Source organism: Lissotriton helveticus, chromosome 1_2, assembly GCF_964261635.1.
Source record: "Lissotriton helveticus chromosome 1_2, aLisHel1.1, whole genome shotgun sequence".
Classification (NCBI taxonomy): domain Eukaryota; kingdom Metazoa; phylum Chordata; class Amphibia; order Caudata; family Salamandridae; genus Lissotriton; species Lissotriton helveticus.
In genome coordinates, this window is record NC_136058.1 from 376545452 (window position 1) to 376560775 (window position 15324).

Consider the following 15324-nt stretch of genomic DNA (forward strand, 5'->3'; position numbering starts at 1 on the left):
GATCACTGTCTTGGACAGAGCTATGCCTGTGAACTCCCCATGTGAAGCATTGGTGGCTCAGTGGTAGAATTCTCGCCTGCCACGCGGGAGGCCCGGGTTCGATTCCCGGCCAATGCAAGGCTGCGTTCCTTTGACTTTGTTTTCGAAAGGAAATATATGAACTCAGTGGGGAATAAAATGGTAAGCAGTGACCCCGACGTGATTTGACCACGCAACCTTCTGATCTGGAGTCAGACGCGCTACCGTTGCGCCACAAGGTCCTTACACTTACAGCCTTCAAGCCAGATCAACAAATGCTGATGGCCTTTTGACTTATTTTCCCCTCCTCATATGCCTACAGTTGTATTACAGGGCTAGGCCTTTTGTTTTCTATCCTAATTATGAAATTGACTGCAGGTGCAGAGAGAACGCAGAGGATTGAAATGTTCAGATAAAGGGTCTTAAGCAGGAGAGAGCAGAGGTACGTATCTGTGTTTCATTAAAGTGTTTCATGCCGGCAAAAAGGATACTTCCCTGGGTGGGCTTGAACCACCAACCTTTCTGTTAACAACCGAACGCGCTAACCATTTGCACCACAGAGGTTAATAACTGTAGCACAGTTCCTGAGACTCAATATATATCTTGATAATTGTGTGCCTGCCTGGAGCTTGTGTTATATAATGCGTCTTTATGCCATACAGCATTTCTCATTTGCTTAGTGTCTTGTTATTGTTGGACGTAATGATGAATAGACTACTGTCTAATGGTCTTAGAGCCAGTATTACTACCGGTCCCAGTGTATGAGACACATACATGACTTTTCTGTTGCCTGCTTAGCATAGCTCCCTGCTCCTCTGTAGGTGTGCTACCAGCCAGTAAGGCGTGTGCCTTGCCCATCAGATGTGTTATGTTAGACTTGACTTCTCTGTGAGCAAAGTCTCCCTCCCATAGCAGGTGCTTTCTCTGAACTCTTGACTTGTAAGACTGCTGGGAAAGGCCCTCCCTAGCCCCTCACTCAGATAGATACATTTACCTTCAGAGCTCAGCTTTGGAGAAAGAGATTGGGGAGAGAGCAAATAGGGGAAGGCCCATGGTGCACACTTTATTTTACATAAAAGCTGGGGCTTGTGGGAGGACAGGGACAAGAGGGTTCTCAGGGAAAGAAATCCCAGGAGTATTGATGGCTAGGCCCTGAAACACAACAATCCCGGATTGGCAAGGCACAATATGCCTGTGCAACAGGCCTGACCCTAGGCTTCCGGAGTTCTTGGTCACAAAAGGCTCCAGTGATCTAAGCCCGACCAGGGCTGTAGGCCGCGTTGGGAGCGTGTTAGGGACGCGTAAAGGGACGCAGGGCGCAGAACTCTGCCCGTTTCACCCCAGCATTTAGGGGAGGACACAGAATCTGGGAAAGCCAGTGGGAAGGATTTTCCAGGAGGAGAGTTCAGTGAGATAATCTGAAACACAATAGTGCTGGTGATCTGGCGGGTGCATTCTGTGAACCACTTTTGTCGGGAGCAGCCTGCCATCATGCCCTGATAAACACAACTCTAGTCCCAAGCCAGTGACCTCAGCAAATGCAAAGACATTCATAGTTATAGTCTCCTGCATCTGATTCTTGCCATCTTCATGTGAAACGTTGGCGTTATCATGTCTGCTGCGCACACTTTGTTCATATGTGTACAATTTAAGTGTGTGCACCTGATCACTGTCTTGGGCAGAGCTCTGCCTGTGAACAACCCATGTGAAGCATTGGTGGTTCAGTGGTAGAATTCTCGCCTGCCACGCGGGAGGCCCGGGTTCGATTCCCGGCCAATGCAAGACTGCTTTCTTTTGACTTTGTTTTCGAAAGGAAATATATGACCTCAGTGGGGAATAAAATGGTAAGCAGTGACCCCGACATGATTTGAACACGCAACCTTCTGATCTGGAGTCAGACGCGCTACCGTTGCGCCACGAGGTCCTTACACTTACAGCTTTCGGAGCCAGATCAACAAATGCTGTGGGCCTTTTGACTTATTTTCCCCTCCTCATATGCCTACAGTTGTATTACAGAGCTTGACCTTTTGTTTTCTATCCTAATTATGAAATTGACTGCAGGTGCCGAGAGAACGCAGAGAATTGAAATATTCAGGGAAAGGGTGTCCAGCAAGAGAGAGCAAAGGTATGTATCTGTTTTCCATTCAAGTGTTTCATTCAGGCAAAATAATACGTCCCTGGGTGGGCTTGAACCACCAACCTTTCGGTTAACAGCCGAACGCGCTAACCGATTGCGCCACAGAGACGAGTGACTACAGCATCTTTCCTTAGACTCAATATATATCTTGATATGTATGTGCCTGCCTGGAGCTTGTCTTATATAAGCCATCATCATGTGAAACCTTGGCGTTGTCATGTCTGCTGCGCACACTTTGTTCATATGTGTACAATTTAAGTGTGTGCACCTGATCACTGTCTTGGACAGAGCTATGCCTGTGAACTCCCCATGTGAAGCATTGGTGGTTCAGTGGTAGAATTCTCGCCTGCCACGCGGGAGGCCCGGGTTCGATTCCCGGCCAATGCAAGGCTGCGTTCCTTTGACTTTGTTTTCGAAAGGAAATATATGAACTCAGTGGGGAATAAAATGGTAAGCAGTGACCCCGACGTGATTTGACCACGCAACCTTCTGATCTGGAGTCAGACGCGCTACCGTTGCGCCACAAGGTCCTTACACTTACAGCCTTCAAGCCAGATCAACAAATGCTGATGGCCTTTTGACTTATTTTCCCCTCCTCATATGCCTACTGTTGTATTACAGGGCTAGGCCTTTTGTTTTCTATCCTAATTATGAAATTGACTGCAGGTGCAGAGAGAACGCAGAGGATTGAAATGTTCAGATAAAGGGTCTTAAGCAGGAGAAAGCAGAGGTACGTATCTGTGTTTCATTAAAGTGTTTCATGCCGGCAAAAAGGATACTTCCCTGGGTGGGCTTGAACCACCAACCTTTCTGTTAACAACCGAACGCGCTAACCATTTGCACCACAGAGGTTAATAACTGTAGCACAGTTCCTGAGACTCAATATATATCTTGATAATTGTGTGCCTGCCTGGAGCTTGTGTTATATAATGCGTCTTTATGCCATACAGCATTTCTCATTTGCTTAGTGTCTTGTTATTGTTGGACGTAATGATGAATAGACTACTGTCTAATGGTCTTAGAGCCAGTATTACTACCGGTCCCAGTGTATGAGACACATACATGACTTTTCTGTTGCCTGCTTAGCATAGCTCCCTGCTCCTCTGTAGGTGTGCTACCAGCCAGTAAGGCGTGTGCCTTGCCCATCAGATGTGTTATGTTAGACTTGACTTCTCTGTGAGCAAAGTCTCCCTCCCATAGCAGGTGCTTTCTCTGAACTCTTGACTTGTAAGACTGCTGGGAAAGGCCCTCCCTAGCCCCTCACTCAGATAGATACATTTACCTTCAGAGCTCAGCTTTGGAGAAAGAGATTGGGGAGAGAGCAAATAGGGGAAGGCCCATGGTGCACACTTTATTTTACATAAAAGCTGGGGCTTGTGGGAGGACAGGGACAAGAGGGTTCTCAGGGAAAGAAATCCCAGGAGTATTGATGGCTAGGCCCTGAAACACAACAATCCCGGATTGGCAAGGCACAATATGCCTGTGCAACAGGCCTGACCCTAGGCTTCCGGAGTTCTTGGTCACAAAAGGCTCCAGTGATCTAAGCCCGACCAGGGCTGTGCCCGACCAGGGCTGTAGGCCGCGTTGGGAGCGCGTTAGGGACGCGTAAAGGGACGCAGGGCGCAGAACTCTGCCCGTTTCACCCCAGCATTTAGGGGAGGACACAGAATCTGGGAAAGCCAGTGGGAAGGATTTTCCAGGAGGAGAGTTCAGTGAGATAATCTGAAACACAATAGTGCTGGTGATCTGGCGGGTGCATTCTGTGAACCACTTTTGTCGGGAGCAGCCTGCCATCATGCCCTGATAAACACAACTCTAGTCCCAAGCCAGTGACCTCAGCAAATGCAAAGACATTCATAGTTATAGTCTCCTGCATCTGATTCTTGCCATCTTCATGTGAAACGTTGGCGTTATCATGTCTGCTGCGCACACTTTGTTCATATGTGTACAATTTATGTGTGTGCACCTGATCACTGTCTTGGGCAGAGCTCTGGCTGTGAACAACCCATGTGAAGCATTGGTGGTTCAGTGGTAGAAATCTCGCCTGCCACGCGGGAGGCCCGGGTTCGATTCCCGGCCAATGCAAGACTGCTTTCTTTTGACTTTGTTTTCGAAAGGAAATATATGACCTCAGTGGGGAATAAAATGGTAAGCAGTGACCCCGACGTGATTTGAACACGCAACCTTCTGATCTGGAGTCAGACGCGCTACCGTTGCGCCACGAGGTCCTTACACTTACAGCTTTCGGAGCCAGATCAACAAATGCTGTGGGCCTTTTGACTTATTTTCCCCTCCTCATATGCCTACAGTTGTATTACAGAGCTTGACCTTTTGTTTTCTATCCTAATTATGAAATTGACTGCAGGTGCCGAGAGAACGCAGAGAATTGAAATATTCAGGGAAAGGGTGTCCAGCAAGAGAGAGCAAAGGTATGTATCTGTTTTCCATTCAAGTGTTTCATTCAGGCAAAATAATACGTCCCTGGGTGGGCTTGAACCACCAACCTTTCGGTTAACAGCCGAACGCGCTAACCAATTGCGCCACAGAGACGAGTGACTACAGCATCTTTCCTTAGACTCAATATATATCTTGATATGTATGTGCCTGCCTGGAGCTTGTCTTATATAAGCCATCATCATGTGAAACTTTGGCGTTGTCATGTCTGCTGCGCACACTTTGTTCATATGTGTACAATTTAAGTGTGTGCACCTGATCACTGTCTTGGACAGAGCTATGCCTATGAACTCCCCATGTGAAGCATTGGTGGTTCAGTGGTAGAATTCTCGCCTGCCACGCGGGAGGCCCGGGTTCGATTCCCGGCCAATGCAAGGCTGCGTTCCTTTGACTTTGTTTTCGAAAGGAAATATATGAACTCAGTTTGGAATAAAATGGTAAGCAGTGACCCCGACGTGATTTGACCACGCAACCTTCTGATCTGGAGTCAGACGCGCTACCGTTGCGCCACAAGGTCCTTACACTTACAGCCTTCAAGCCAGATCAACAAATGCTGATGGCCTTTTGACTTATTTTCCCCTCCTCATATGCCTACAGTTGTATTACAGGGCTAGGCCTTTTGTTTTCTATCCTAATTATGAAATTGACTGCAGGTGCAGAGAGAACGCAGAGGATTGAAATGTTCAGATAAAGGGTCTTAAGCAGGAGAAAGCAGAGGTACGTATCTGTGTTTCATTAAAGTGTTTCATGCCGGCAAAAAGGATACTTCCCTGGGTGGGCTTGAACCACCAACCTTTCTGTTAACAACCGAACGCGCTAACCATTTGCACCACAGAGGTTAATAACTGTAGCACAGTTCCTGAGACTCAATATATATCTTGATAATTGTGTGCCTGCCTGGAGCTTGTGTTATATAATGCGTCTTTATGCCATACAGCATTTCTCATTTGCTTAGTGTCTTGTTATTGTTGGACGTAATGATGAATAGACTACTGTCTAATGGTCTTAGAGCCAGTATTACTACCGGTCCCAGTGTATGAGACACATACATGACTTTTCTGTTGCCTGCTTAGCATAGCTCCCTGCTCCTCTGTAGGTGTGCTACCAGCCAGTAAGGCGTGTGCCTTGCCCATCAGATGTGTTATGTTAGACTTGACTTCTCTGTGAGCAAAGTCTCCCTCCCATAGCAGGTGCTTTCTCTGAACTCTTGACTTGTAAGACTGCTGGGAAAGGCCCTCCCTAGCCCCTCACTCAGATAGATACATTTACCTTCAGAGCTCAGCTTTGGAGAAAGAGATTGGGGAGAGAGCAAATAGGGGAAGGCCCATGGTGCACACTTTATTTTACATAAAAGCTGGGGCTTGTGGGAGGACAGGGACAAGAGGGTTCTCAGGGAAAGAAATCCCAGGAGTATTGATGGCTAGGCCCTGAAACACACCAATCCCGGATTGGCAAGGCACAATATGCCTGTGCAACAGGCCTGACCCTAGGCTTCCGGAGTTCTTGGTCACAAAAGGCTCCAGTGATCTAAGCCCGACCAGGGCTGTGCCCGACCAGGGCTGTAGGCCGCGTTGGGAGCGCGTTAGGGACGCGTAAAGGGACGCAGGGCGCAGAACTCTGCCCGTTTCACCCCAGCATTTAGGGGAGGACACAGAATCTGGGAAAGCCAGTGGGAAGGATTTTCCAGGAGGAGAGTTCAGTGAGATAATCTGAAACACAATAGTGCTGGTGATCTGGCGGGTGCATTCTGTGAACCACTTTTGTCGGGAGCAGCCTGCCATCATGCCCTGATAAACACAACTCTAGTCCCAAGCCAGTGACCTCAGCAAATGCAAAGACATTCATAGTTATAGTCTCCTGCATCTGATTCTTGCCATCTTCATGTGAAGCGTTGGCGTTATCATGTCTGCTGCGCACACTTTGTTCATATGTGTACAATTTAAGTGTGTGCACCTGATCACTGTCTTGGGCAGAGCTCTGCCTGTGAACAACCCATGTGAAGCATTGGTGGTTCAGTGGTAGAATTCTCGCCTGCCACGCGGGAGGCCCGGGTTCGATTCCCGGCCAATGCCAATCCTTTCTTTTGACTTTGTTTTCGAAAGGAAATATATGACCTCAGTGGGGAATAAAATGGTAAGCAGTGACCCCGACGTGATTTGAACACGCAACCTTCTGATCTGGAGTCAGACGCGCTACCGTTGCGCCACGAGGTCCTTACACTTACAGCTTTCGGAGCCAGATCAACAAATGCTGTGGGCCTTTTGACTTATTTTCCCCTCCTCATATGCCTACAGTTGTATTACAGAGCTTGACCTTTTGTTTTCTATCCTAATTATGAAATTGACTGCAGGTGCCGAGAGAACGCAGAGAATTGAAATATTCAGGGAAAGGGTGTCCAGCAAGAGAGAGCAAAGGTATGTATCTGTTTTCCATTCAAGTGTTTCATTCAGGCAAAATAATACGTCCCTGGGTGGGCTTGAACCACCAACCTTTCGGTTAACAGCCAAACGCGCTAACCGATTGCGCCACAGAGACGAGTGACTACAGCATCTTTCCTTAGACTCAATATATATCTTGATATGTATGTGCCTGCCTGTAGCTTGTCTTATATAAGCCATCATCATGTGAAACTTTGGCGTTGTCATGTCTGCTGCGCACACTTTGTTCATATGTGTACAATTTAAGTGTGTGCACCTGATCACTGTCTTGGACAGAGCTATGCCTGTGAACTCCCCATGTGAAGCATTGGTGGCTCAGTGGTAGAATTCTCGCCTGCCACGCGGGAGGCCCGGGTTCGATTCCCGGCCAATGCAAGGCTGCGTTCCTTTGACTTTGTTTTCGAAAGGAAATATATGAACTCAGTGGGGAATAAAATGGTAAGCAGTGACCCCGACGTGATTTGACCACGCAACCTTCTGATCTGGAGTCAGACGCGCTACCGTTGCGCCACAAGGTCCTTACACTTACAGCCTTCAAGCCAGATCAACAAATGCTGATGGCCTTTTGACTTATTTTCCCCTCCTCATATGCCTACAGTTGTATTACAGGGCTAGGCCTTTTGTTTTCTATCCTAATTATGAAATTGACTGCAGGTGCAGAGAGAACGCAGAGGATTGAAATGTTCAGATAAAGGGTCTTAAGCAGGAGAGAGCAGAGGTACGTATCTGTGTTTCATTAAAGTGTTTCATGCCGGCAAAAAGGATACTTCCCTGGGTGGGCTTGAACCACCAACCTTTCTGTTAACAACCGAACGCGCTAACCATTTGCACCACAGAGGTTAATAACTGTAGCACAGTTCCTGAGACTCAATATATATCTTGATAATTGTGTGCCTGCCTGGAGCTTGTGTTATATAATGCGTCTTTATGCCATACAGCATTTCTCATTTGCTTAGTGTCTTGTTATTGTTGGACGTAATGATGAATAGACTACTGTCTAATGGTCTTAGAGCCAGTATTACTACCGGTCCCAGTGTATGAGACACATACATGACTTTTCTGTTGCCTGCTTAGCATAGCTCCCTGCTCCTCTGTAGGTGTGCTACCAGCCAGTAAGGCGTGTGCCTTGCCCATCAGATGTGTTATGTTAGACTTGACTTCTCTGTGAGCAAAGTCTCCCTCCCATAGCAGGTGCTTTCTCTGAACTCTTGACTTGTAAGACTGCTGGGAAAGGCCCTCCCTAGCCCCTCACTCAGATAGATACATTTACCTTCAGAGCTCAGCTTTGGAGAAAGAGATTGGGGAGAGAGCAAATAGGGGAAGGCCCATGGTGCACACTTTATTTTACATAAAAGCTGGGGCTTGTGGGAGGACAGGGACAAGAGGGTTCTCAGGGAAAGAAATCCCAGGAGTATTGATGGCTAGGCCCTGAAACACAACAATCCCGGATTGGCAAGGCACAATATGCCTGTGCAACAGGCCTGACCCTAGGCTTCCGGAGTTCTTGGTCACAAAAGGCTCCAGTGATCTAAGCCCGACCAGGGCTGTAGGCCGCGTTGGGAGCGTGTTAGGGACGCGTAAAGGGACGCAGGGCGCAGAACTCTGCCCGTTTCACCCCAGCATTTAGGGGAGGACACAGAATCTGGGAAAGCCAGTGGGAAGGATTTTCCAGGAGGAGAGTTCAGTGAGATAATCTGAAACACAATAGTGCTGGTGATCTGGCGGGTGCATTCTGTGAACCACTTTTGTCGGGAGCAGCCTGCCATCATGCCCTGATAAACACAACTCTAGTCCCAAGCCAGTGACCTCAGCAAATGCAAAGACATTCATAGTTATAGTCTCCTGCATCTGATTCTTGCCATCTTCATGTGAAACGTTGGCGTTATCATGTCTGCTGCGCACACTTTGTTCATATGTGTACAATTTAAGTGTGTGCACCTGATCACTGTCTTGGGCAGAGCTCTGCCTGTGAACAACCCATGTGAAGCATTGGTGGTTCAGTGGTAGAATTCTCGCCTGCCACGCGGGAGGCCCGGGTTCGATTCCCGGCCAATGCAAGACTGCTTTCTTTTGACTTTGTTTTCGAAAGGAAATATATGACCTCAGTGGGGAATAAAATGGTAAGCAGTGACCCCGACATGATTTGAACACGCAACCTTCTGATCTGGAGTCAGACGCGCTACCGTTGCGCCACGAGGTCCTTACACTTACAGCTTTCGGAGCCAGATCAACAAATGCTGTGGGCCTTTTGACTTATTTTCCCCTCCTCATATGCCTACAGTTGTATTACAGAGCTTGACCTTTTGTTTTCTATCCTAATTATGAAATTGACTGCAGGTGCCGAGAGAACGCAGAGAATTGAAATATTCAGGGAAAGGGTGTCCAGCAAGAGAGAGCAAAGGTATGTATCTGTTTTCCATTCAAGTGTTTCATTCAGGCAAAATAATACGTCCCTGGGTGGGCTTGAACCACCAACCTTTCGGTTAACAGCCGAACGCGCTAACCGATTGCGCCACAGAGACGAGTGACTACAGCATCTTTCCTTAGACTCAATATATATCTTGATATGTATGTGCCTGCCTGGAGCTTGTCTTATATAAGCCATCATCATGTGAAACCTTGGCGTTGTCATGTCTGCTGCGCACACTTTGTTCATATGTGTACAATTTAAGTGTGTGCACCTGATCACTGTCTTGGACAGAGCTATGCCTGTAAACTCCCCATGTGAAGCATTGGTGGTTCAGTGGTAGAATTCTCGCCTGCCACGCGGGAGGCCCGGGTTCGATTCCCGGCCAATGCAAGGCTGCGTTCCTTTGACTTTGTTTTCGAAAGGAAATATATGAACTCAGTGGGGAATAAAATGGTAAGCAGTGACCCCGACGTGATTTGACCACGCAACCTTCTGATCTGGAGTCAGACGCGCTACCGTTGCGCCACAAGGTCCTTACACTTACAGCCTTCAAGCCAGATCAACAAATGCTGATGGCCTTTTGACTTATTTTCCCCTCCTCATATGCCTACTGTTGTATTACAGGGCTAGGCCTTTTGTTTTCTATCCTAATTATGAAATTGACTGCAGGTGCAGAGAGAACGCAGAGGATTGAAATGTTCAGATAAAGGGTCTTAAGCAGGAGAAAGCAGAGGTACGTATCTGTGTTTCATTAAAGTGTTTCATGCCGGCAAAAAGGATACTTCCCTGGGTGGGCTTGAACCACCAACCTTTCTGTTAACAACCGAACGCGCTAACCATTTGCACCACAGAGGTTAATAACTGTAGCACAGTTCCTGAGACTCAATATATATCTTGATAATTGTGTGCCTGCCTGGAGCTTGTGTTATATAATGCGTCTTTATGCCATACAGCATTTCTCATTTGCTTAGTGTCTTGTTATTGTTGGACGTAATGATGAATAGACTACTGTCTAATGGTCTTAGAGCCAGTATTACTACCGGTCCCAGTGTATGAGACACATACATGACTTTTCTGTTGCCTGCTTAGCATAGCTCCCTGCTCCTCTGTAGGTGTGCTACCAGCCAGTAAGGCGTGTGCCTTGCCCATCAGATGTGTTATGTTAGACTTGACTTCTCTGTGAGCAAAGTCTCCCTCCCATAGCAGGTGCTTTCTCTGAACTCTTGACTTGTAAGACTGCTGGGAAAGGCCCTCCCTAGCCCCTCACTCAGATAGATACATTTACCTTCAGAGCTCAGCTTTGGAGAAAGAGATTGGGGAGAGAGCAAATAGGGGAAGGCCCATGGTGCACACTTTATTTTACATAAAAGCTGGGGCTTGTGGGAGGACAGGGACAAGAGGGTTCTCAGGGAAAGAAATCCCAGGAGTATTGATGGCTAGGCCCTGAAACACAACAATCCCGGATTGGCAAGGCACAATATGCCTGTGCAACAGGCCTGACCCTAGGCTTCCGGAGTTCTTGGTCACAAAAGGCTCCAGTGATCTAAGCCCGACCAGGGCTGTAGGCCGCGTTGGGAGCGTGTTAGGGACGCGTAAAGGGACGCAGGGCGCAGAACTCTGCCCGTTTCACCCCAGCATTTAGGGGAGGACACAGAATCTGGGAAAGCCAGTGGGAAGGATTTTCCAGGAGGAGAGTTCAGTGAGATAATCTGAAACACAATAGTGCTGGTGATCTGGCGGGTGCATTCTGTGAACCACTTTTGTCGGGAGCAGCCTGCCATCATGCCCTGATAAACACAACTCTAGTCCCAAGCCAGTGACCTCAGCAAATGCAAAGACATTCATAGTTATAGTCTCCTGCATCTGATTCTTGCCATCTTCATGTGAAACGTTGGCGTTATCATGTCTGCTGCGCACACTTTGTTCATATGTGTACAATTTAAGTGTGTGCACCTGATCACTGTCTTGGGCAGAGCTCTGCCTGTGAACAACCCATGTGAAGCATTGGTGGTTCAGTGGTAGAATTCTCGCCTGCCACGCGGGAGGCCCGGGTTCGATTCCCGGCCAATGCAAGACTGCTTTCTTTTGACTTTGTTTTCGAAAGGAAATATATGACCTCAGTGGGGAATAAAATGGTAAGCAGTGACCCCGACATGATTTGAACACGCAACCTTCTGATCTGGAGTCAGACGTGCTACCGTTGCGCCACGAGGTCCTTACACTTACAGCTTTCGGAGCCAGATCAACAAATGCTGTGGGCCTTTTGACTTATTTTCCCCTCCTCATATGCCTACAGTTGTATTACAGAGCTTGACCTTTTGTTTTCTATCCTAATTATGAAATTGACTGCAGGTGCCGAGAGAACGCAGAGAATTGAAATATTCAGGGAAAGGGTGTCCAGCAAGAGAGAGCAAAGGTATGTATCTGTTTTCCATTCAAGTGTTTCATTCAGGCAAAATAATACGTCCCTGGGTGGGCTTGAACCACCAACCTTTCGGTTAACAGCCGAACGCGCTAACCGATTGCGCCACAGAGACGAGTGACTACAGCATCTTTCCTTAGACTCAATATATATCTTGATATGTATGTGCCTGCCTGGAGCTTGTCTTATATAAGCCATCATCATGTGAAACCTTGGCGTTGTCATGTCTGCTGCGCACACTTTGTTCATATGTGTACAATTTAAGTGTGTGCACCTGATCACTGTCTTGGACAGAGCTATGCCTGTAAACTCCCCATGTGAAGCATTGGTGGTTCAGTGGTAGAATTCTCGCCTGCCACGCGGGAGGCCCGGGTTCGATTCCCGGCCAATGCAAGGCTGCGTTCCTTTGACTTTGTTTTCGAAAGGAAATATATGAACTCAGTGGGGAATAAAATGGTAAGCAGTGACCCCGACGTGATTTGACCACGCAACCTTCTGATCTGGAGTCAGACGCGCTACCGTTGCGCCACAAGGTCCTTACACTTACAGCCTTCAAGCCAGATCAACAAATGCTGATGGCCTTTTGACTTATTTTCCCCTCCTCATATGCCTACTGTTGTATTACAGGGCTAGGCCTTTTGTTTTCTATCCTAATTATGAAATTGACTGCAGGTGCAGAGAGAACGCAGAGGATTGAAATGTTCAGATAAAGGGTCTTAAGCAGGAGAAAGCAGAGGTACGTATCTGTGTTTCATTAAAGTGTTTCATGCCGGCAAAAAGGATACTTCCCTGGGTGGGCTTGAACCACCAACCTTTCTGTTAACAACCGAACGCGCTAACCATTTGCACCACAGAGGTTAATAACTGTAGCACAGTTCCTGAGACTCAATATATATCTTGATAATTGTGTGCCTGCCTGGAGCTTGTGTTATATAATGCGTCTTTATGCCATACAGCATTTCTCATTTGCTTAGTGTCTTGTTATTGTTGGACGTAATGATGAATAGACTACTGTCTAATGGTCTTAGAGCCAGTATTACTACCGGTCCCAGTGTATGAGACACATACATGACTTTTCTGTTGCCTGCTTAGCATAGCTCCCTGCTCCTCTGTAGGTGTGCTACCAGCCAGTAAGGCGTGTGCCTTGCCCATCAGATGTGTTATGTTAGACTTGACTTCTCTGTGAGCAAAGTCTCCCTCCCATAGCAGGTGCTTTCTCTGAACTCTTGACTTGTAAGACTGCTGGGAAAGGCCCTCCCTAGCCCCTCACTCAGATAGATACATTTACCTTCAGAGCTCAGCTTTGGAGAAAGAGATTGGGGAGAGAGCAAATAGGGGAAGGCCCATGGTGCACACTTTATTTTACATAAAAGCTGGGGCTTGTGGGAGGACAGGGACAAGAGGGTTCTCAGGGAAAGAAATCCCAGGAGTATTGATGGCTAGGCCCTGAAACACAACAATCCCGGATTGGCAAGGCACAATATGCCTGTGCAACAGGCCTGACCCTAGGCTTCCGGAGTTCTTGGTCACAAAAGGCTCCAGTGATCTAAGCCCGACCAGGGCTGTAGGCCGCGTTGGGAGCGCGTTAGGGACGCGTAAAGGGACGCAGGGCGCAGAACTCTGCCCGTTTCACCCCAGCATTTAGGGGAGGACACAGAATCTGGGAAAGCCAGTGGGAAGGATTTTCCAGGAGGAGAGTTCAGTGAGATAATCTGAAACACAATAGTGCTGGTGATCTGGCGGGTGCATTCTGTGAACCACTTTTGTCGGGAGCAGCCTGCCATCATGCCCTGATAAACACAACTCTAGTCCCAAGCCAGTGACCTCAGCAAATGCAAAGACATTCATAGTTATAGTCTCCTGCATCTGATTCTTGCCATCTTCATGTGAAACGTTGGCGTTATCATGTCTGCTGCGCACACTTTGTTCATATGTGTACAATTTAAGTGTGTGCACCTGATCACTGTCTTGGGCAGAGCTCTGGCTGTGAACAACCCATGTGAAGCATTGGTGGTTCAGTGGTAGAATTCTCGCCTGCCACGCGGGAGGCCCGGGTTCGATTCCCGGCCAATGCAAGACTGCTTTCTTTTGACTTTGTTTTCGAAAGGAAATATATGACCTCAGTGGGGAATAAAATGGTAAGCAGTGACCCCGACGTGATTTGAACACGCAACCTTCTGATCTGGAGTCAGACGTGCTACCGTTGCGCCACGAGGTCCTTACACTTACAGCTTTCGGAGCCAGATCAACAAATGCTGTGGGCCTTTTGACTTATTTTCCCCTCCTCATATGCCTACAGTTGTATTACAGAGCTTGACCTTTTGTTTTCTATCCTAATTATGAAATTGACTGCAGGTGCCGAGAGAACGCAGAGAATTGAAATATTCAGGGAAAGGGTGTCCAGCAAGAGAGAGCAAAGGTATGTATCTGTTTTCCATTCAAGTGTTTCATTCAGGCAAAATAATACGTCCCTGGGTGGGCTTGAACCACCAACCTTTCGGTTAACAGCCAAACGCGCTAACCGATTGCGCCACAGAGACGAGTGACTACAGCATCTTTCCTTAGACTCAATATATATCTTGATATGTATGTGCCTGCCTGGAGCTTGTCTTATATAAGCCATCATCATGTGAAACTTTGGCGTTGTCATGTCTGCTGCGCACACTTTGTTCATATGTGTACAATTTAAGTGTGTGCACCTGATCACTGTCTTGGACAGAGCTATGCCTGTGAACTCCCCATGTGAAGCATTGGTGGTTCAGTGGTAGAATTCTCGCCTGCCACGCGGGAGGCCCGGGTTCAAATCCCGGCCAATGCAAGGCTGCGTTCCTTTGACTTTGTTTTCGAAAGGAAATATATGAACTCAGTTTGGAATAAAATGGTAAGCAGTGACCCCGACGTGATTTGACCACGCAACCTTCTGATCTGGAGTCAGACGCGCTACCGTTGCGCCACAAGGTCCTTACACTTACAGCCTTCAAGCCAGATCAACAAATGCTGATGGCCTTTTGACTTATTTTCCCCTCCTCATATGCCTACAGTTGTATTACAGGGCTAGGCCTTTTGTTTTCTATCCTAATTATGAAATTGACTGCAGGTGCAGAGAGAACGCAGAGGATTGAAATGTTCAGATAAAGGGTCTTAAGCAGGAGAGAGCAGAGGTACGTATCTGTGTTTCATTAAAGTGTTTCATGCCGGCAAAAAGGATACTTCCCTGGGTGGGCTTGAACCACCAACCTTTCTGTTAACAACCGAACGCGCTAACCATTTGCACCACAGAGGTTAATAACTGTAGCACAGTTCCTGAGACTCAATATATATCTTGATAATTGTGTGCCTGCCTGGAGCTTGTGTTATATAATGCGTCTTTATGCCATACAGCATTTCTCATTTGCTTAGTGTCTTGTTATTGTTGGACGTAATGATGAATAGACTACTGTCTAAT

General features: G+C 47.4%; 30 non-coding genes across 30 annotated transcripts; 12 read left to right on the forward strand and 18 right to left on the reverse strand.

Annotated features, from left to right (window-relative positions):
- Positions 1-46: 46 nt before the first annotated feature.
- Positions 47-117, forward strand: TRNAG-GCC (transfer RNA glycine (anticodon GCC)). The gene has a single exon. It is a non-coding gene; the product is annotated as a tRNA-Gly (tRNA).
- Positions 118-188: 71 nt separating this feature from the next.
- On the reverse strand, positions 189-260 carry TRNAW-CCA (transfer RNA tryptophan (anticodon CCA)). The gene has a single exon. It is a non-coding gene; the product is annotated as a tRNA-Trp (tRNA).
- Positions 261-1728: 1468 nt separating this feature from the next.
- Positions 1729-1799, forward strand: TRNAG-GCC (transfer RNA glycine (anticodon GCC)). The gene has a single exon. It is a non-coding gene; the product is annotated as a tRNA-Gly (tRNA).
- Positions 1800-1870: 71 nt separating this feature from the next.
- Positions 1871-1942, reverse strand: TRNAW-CCA (transfer RNA tryptophan (anticodon CCA)). Its single transcript has one exon. It is a non-coding gene; the product is annotated as a tRNA-Trp (tRNA).
- A 248-nt stretch (positions 1943-2190) lies between these two features.
- Positions 2191-2264, reverse strand: TRNAN-GUU (transfer RNA asparagine (anticodon GUU)). Its single transcript has one exon. It is a non-coding gene; the product is annotated as a tRNA-Asn (tRNA).
- Positions 2265-2471: 207 nt separating this feature from the next.
- Positions 2472-2542, forward strand: TRNAG-GCC (transfer RNA glycine (anticodon GCC)). The gene has a single exon. It is a non-coding gene; the product is annotated as a tRNA-Gly (tRNA).
- A 71-nt stretch (positions 2543-2613) lies between these two features.
- On the reverse strand, positions 2614-2685 carry TRNAW-CCA (transfer RNA tryptophan (anticodon CCA)). The gene has a single exon. It is a non-coding gene; the product is annotated as a tRNA-Trp (tRNA).
- Positions 2686-4311: 1626 nt separating this feature from the next.
- Positions 4312-4383, reverse strand: TRNAW-CCA (transfer RNA tryptophan (anticodon CCA)). Its single transcript has one exon. It is a non-coding gene; the product is annotated as a tRNA-Trp (tRNA).
- A 248-nt stretch (positions 4384-4631) lies between these two features.
- On the reverse strand, positions 4632-4705 carry TRNAN-GUU (transfer RNA asparagine (anticodon GUU)). The gene has a single exon. It is a non-coding gene; the product is annotated as a tRNA-Asn (tRNA).
- A 207-nt stretch (positions 4706-4912) lies between these two features.
- TRNAG-GCC (transfer RNA glycine (anticodon GCC)) lies at positions 4913-4983 on the forward strand. The gene has a single exon. It is a non-coding gene; the product is annotated as a tRNA-Gly (tRNA).
- Positions 4984-5054: 71 nt separating this feature from the next.
- Positions 5055-5126, reverse strand: TRNAW-CCA (transfer RNA tryptophan (anticodon CCA)). The gene has a single exon. It is a non-coding gene; the product is annotated as a tRNA-Trp (tRNA).
- A 1484-nt stretch (positions 5127-6610) lies between these two features.
- On the forward strand, positions 6611-6681 carry TRNAG-GCC (transfer RNA glycine (anticodon GCC)). The gene has a single exon. It is a non-coding gene; the product is annotated as a tRNA-Gly (tRNA).
- A 69-nt stretch (positions 6682-6750) lies between these two features.
- Positions 6751-6822, reverse strand: TRNAW-CCA (transfer RNA tryptophan (anticodon CCA)). Its single transcript has one exon. It is a non-coding gene; the product is annotated as a tRNA-Trp (tRNA).
- Positions 6823-7070: 248 nt separating this feature from the next.
- On the reverse strand, positions 7071-7144 carry TRNAN-GUU (transfer RNA asparagine (anticodon GUU)). Its single transcript has one exon. It is a non-coding gene; the product is annotated as a tRNA-Asn (tRNA).
- Positions 7145-7351: 207 nt separating this feature from the next.
- On the forward strand, positions 7352-7422 carry TRNAG-GCC (transfer RNA glycine (anticodon GCC)). Its single transcript has one exon. It is a non-coding gene; the product is annotated as a tRNA-Gly (tRNA).
- A 71-nt stretch (positions 7423-7493) lies between these two features.
- On the reverse strand, positions 7494-7565 carry TRNAW-CCA (transfer RNA tryptophan (anticodon CCA)). The gene has a single exon. It is a non-coding gene; the product is annotated as a tRNA-Trp (tRNA).
- Positions 7566-9033: 1468 nt separating this feature from the next.
- On the forward strand, positions 9034-9104 carry TRNAG-GCC (transfer RNA glycine (anticodon GCC)). Its single transcript has one exon. It is a non-coding gene; the product is annotated as a tRNA-Gly (tRNA).
- A 71-nt stretch (positions 9105-9175) lies between these two features.
- On the reverse strand, positions 9176-9247 carry TRNAW-CCA (transfer RNA tryptophan (anticodon CCA)). Its single transcript has one exon. It is a non-coding gene; the product is annotated as a tRNA-Trp (tRNA).
- Positions 9248-9495: 248 nt separating this feature from the next.
- On the reverse strand, positions 9496-9569 carry TRNAN-GUU (transfer RNA asparagine (anticodon GUU)). Its single transcript has one exon. It is a non-coding gene; the product is annotated as a tRNA-Asn (tRNA).
- Positions 9570-9776: 207 nt separating this feature from the next.
- On the forward strand, positions 9777-9847 carry TRNAG-GCC (transfer RNA glycine (anticodon GCC)). Its single transcript has one exon. It is a non-coding gene; the product is annotated as a tRNA-Gly (tRNA).
- A 71-nt stretch (positions 9848-9918) lies between these two features.
- Positions 9919-9990, reverse strand: TRNAW-CCA (transfer RNA tryptophan (anticodon CCA)). The gene has a single exon. It is a non-coding gene; the product is annotated as a tRNA-Trp (tRNA).
- A 1468-nt stretch (positions 9991-11458) lies between these two features.
- Positions 11459-11529, forward strand: TRNAG-GCC (transfer RNA glycine (anticodon GCC)). Its single transcript has one exon. It is a non-coding gene; the product is annotated as a tRNA-Gly (tRNA).
- A 391-nt stretch (positions 11530-11920) lies between these two features.
- Positions 11921-11994, reverse strand: TRNAN-GUU (transfer RNA asparagine (anticodon GUU)). The gene has a single exon. It is a non-coding gene; the product is annotated as a tRNA-Asn (tRNA).
- Positions 11995-12201: 207 nt separating this feature from the next.
- On the forward strand, positions 12202-12272 carry TRNAG-GCC (transfer RNA glycine (anticodon GCC)). The gene has a single exon. It is a non-coding gene; the product is annotated as a tRNA-Gly (tRNA).
- Positions 12273-12343: 71 nt separating this feature from the next.
- TRNAW-CCA (transfer RNA tryptophan (anticodon CCA)) lies at positions 12344-12415 on the reverse strand. Its single transcript has one exon. It is a non-coding gene; the product is annotated as a tRNA-Trp (tRNA).
- A 1468-nt stretch (positions 12416-13883) lies between these two features.
- On the forward strand, positions 13884-13954 carry TRNAG-GCC (transfer RNA glycine (anticodon GCC)). The gene has a single exon. It is a non-coding gene; the product is annotated as a tRNA-Gly (tRNA).
- Positions 13955-14025: 71 nt separating this feature from the next.
- TRNAW-CCA (transfer RNA tryptophan (anticodon CCA)) lies at positions 14026-14097 on the reverse strand. The gene has a single exon. It is a non-coding gene; the product is annotated as a tRNA-Trp (tRNA).
- Positions 14098-14345: 248 nt separating this feature from the next.
- Positions 14346-14419, reverse strand: TRNAN-GUU (transfer RNA asparagine (anticodon GUU)). Its single transcript has one exon. It is a non-coding gene; the product is annotated as a tRNA-Asn (tRNA).
- Positions 14420-14626: 207 nt separating this feature from the next.
- Positions 14627-14697, forward strand: TRNAG-GCC (transfer RNA glycine (anticodon GCC)). The gene has a single exon. It is a non-coding gene; the product is annotated as a tRNA-Gly (tRNA).
- Positions 14698-14768: 71 nt separating this feature from the next.
- On the reverse strand, positions 14769-14840 carry TRNAW-CCA (transfer RNA tryptophan (anticodon CCA)). Its single transcript has one exon. It is a non-coding gene; the product is annotated as a tRNA-Trp (tRNA).
- Between the last annotated feature and the right edge of the window lie 484 nt (positions 14841-15324).